The sequence below is a fragment of the Brassica napus genome, chromosome A5, assembly GCF_020379485.1.
Source record: "Brassica napus cultivar Da-Ae chromosome A5, Da-Ae, whole genome shotgun sequence".
NCBI classification, from domain to species: Eukaryota; Viridiplantae; Streptophyta; class Magnoliopsida; order Brassicales; family Brassicaceae; genus Brassica; species Brassica napus.
Genome location: NC_063438.1, coordinates 16,405,867 through 16,408,662, shown reverse-complemented (window position 1 = coordinate 16,408,662; position 2,796 = coordinate 16,405,867). Strand labels below are relative to the sequence as shown.

Here is a 2,796-nt window from a genome sequence, read left to right as displayed (position 1 = left end):
CCTTTCTCGTGATCTTCAATCATCTTGTCCACCATCTAATCAAACCTTATACTTCGAGTTGCTACAGCTTCGCTAAAAAATTTACCTAGGAAGGCGCCTTTGATGTCTGATATACCTTGGATTTGACCCATTTTTATCCATGGTATATTAGTATTTTACTATATATATATATCTATGTTTTCTACTCTTCTAGGTATGTTTTCAAGTTCAGGTGCATTTCAGAGTAAAGCTATGACTTTGGAGCATTTTGGAGCATAAAGGATATTTCACCCGAGCTGACCACTTAGAGGTCGACGAGAGGAAGAATAATCGATCGATGCGCATCAGTGCTGACGATCGATATCAAGAAATGCCTCGACAGATGAAGATTAATATCGATCGATGTCGAGACACCAGACGCGACATTTTGGATTCAGCAGACTTAAAAACCAAGGCAAAGCCAAATTACCAAAATGCCCTGACGAGTTTTTAACCTAGTAGAATATATACTGCCTAAGTTTTTGACGGCAGGGAGAGCTTTTTACTTTCTAGACCTAGTTTTGTTACAAGTTTCATTTGAGAGAGAAGATCACTTGTGATTGGAACTCCTTGTTTCTATTTCTTTTCATCTATTCTATGAGTTTCTATTTATCTATTGATATGAATTGCTTTGCTATGTCTGAGTAGTTCAACTGTTAGATCCAGGGTTCAGATAGGTTTGTGGGATTAGCTCCAAACTATAAATCTGCCTTGTTTTGATATTCATAATAGATTTGTATTCATTGCTTGTTTTAGCCTTGCTAACTAGAACTTGATCATAGGATTGCATATTCAAGCACCCTTGTTATCCCATCCTGACATCTATCTATCATATTAGGATTGCTAGAGAGGGCTAACTGCCAATTTAGAATCTTAGTAGGGCATGTCATACTCGCGCATAGGCCTGGCTTGAACCCGTCGACCGATGTCCTCAACTGACAATCGATCGATGTTGGCAAAGGTGTATCGGTCGACGTCTTAATAGACTATCGATCGACACTCTCTTGTGTCTGCATCTAACCGGTGAAACACAAGATCTAGTCTGTTAACCAGTGGTACATGCGACAGCTGATCACTGAGTTAAGAGAATGAGCTCTAATATATCATGCATGCAACAGTTAGGCATCTAAAGGTATTATAATCTCCAACACCTGAATAGTGGCCCTGCATCTAATATCATTTCCAACCTAGTTACATTTATTATTTACTCGCTTGTTACTATTGCTATTTCATTTAAAACATTTACAACCTTTACAATTAATAAACACTAGATTTAATTGTATCCTAGCTCCTTGTGGATTCGATCCCTAAGTACTACATCTGAACCTCTTTTGATGAGAGTAACACTCCTTAGGGTAATTTGAGTGGTATCAAATTTGGCGCCGTTGCCGGGGAGATTTGATCGCCATTGGATTTAGTTTTATTAATTCTTATTCTTTTCTTTACCCCCTTTCTAATAATCTTTTTCTTATCTTTTCAGGTGCATGCCCAGCGGTACCAGAAGCGACAAGGAGAAAGACTTGCTGTTCTCAGACGATCCTGCTTATTTGGAACGCAACATCCGTAGAGGTCAACGTTCCACATCGCTCGACGCAACCACTTCGTCGTCGATCGATATGCACAACCAACCGTCGACCGACACCACACCATCATCGTCGATCGATCCCAATCGTTCGACAACGATCGATACTACACCGCGTACGTCGATCGATACCGTATCGTCAAAAATGGTAAACATTATTATTCTAACTCAGGATGAGAACGGAAACCTGTATGACCAGGCCGGTCATCTGCGTAATGCAACAGGTCAGAAAATAGATGCTCAGGGAACTGTAATCCCTGATGCTGATGCTACAGGAGCTGCTCAACCTGTAGATGAGGACGCTCGATCGAAACCACTGGCCGACTACAATCGCCCAGATGAGTACTATTCCAACAGATCAGCTATTCGACTTCCGGAGATCCAGAAGCAGAATTTTGAGCTGAAGCCTCAATACTACACTCTCGTGTCGCAGATACCCTACTCTGGGTTACCGCACGAGCATCCTATGGACCATTTGGAACGGTTCGAGGATCTAATCGCTGCCATTCGGATGGAAGGAGTCCCCGAGGATTACCTGATGTGCAAGCTCTTAAGATACACGCTGAATGGAGAAGCAATGCACTGGCTTATGCAGCAACCCACAGGATCTTTAACATCCTAGAGCGACATCAAGAATGCTTTCTTACGAAACTTCTTCGATGAGGCGCGCGCTGAAGAACTTCGGAACAAAATTTCCACATTCTCGCAGAAGGCTGGAGAGTCCTTTAAAGATGCGGGGATTAGATTTAGGTTCTTCCAGCGAGACTGTCCACACCACGGATTTAACGAAGTGCAGCTGCTAAGCACTTTCTTCCGAGGTGTCGCCTTACAGTATCAAATGGCCCTTGATACGGCGAGTGAAGGAAACTTCACTACTCGGAATCCGTTGGAAGCTGTGAGACTTATCGAAAACCTTGCTAACAGCAGCAGCACCAAAAACACTGACTCTGAATGGAAGAAGTCTGTAGCCTCTATCGGGAAGGAACAGATAGACGAAGTAAGAGCTAAGTTAGATGTGGTGCACGAGCTTCTTAGGAAGCAAGTCTTTTCAGCTGAAGGAGAAGTAGCAGATACGGAAGGAGAAGAAGATGTGAACTACATCGGAGGTACCGGATTCCAAAAATTTGGAAACCAGGGCGAAAACAGAAACTTCTTTGGAAATGGCCAAAGAAGTAACCAAAATTCACAATTTCAAA

General features: G+C 42.4%; 1 non-coding gene across 1 annotated transcript; it reads right to left on the bottom strand.

Annotated features, from left to right (window-relative positions):
• Positions 1-2,277: 2,277 nt before the first annotated feature.
• Positions 2,278-2,383, bottom strand: LOC125609687. The gene has a single exon (XR_007339839.1). It is a non-coding gene; the product is annotated as a small nucleolar RNA R71 (small nucleolar RNA).
• Between the last annotated feature and the right edge of the window lie 413 nt (positions 2,384-2,796).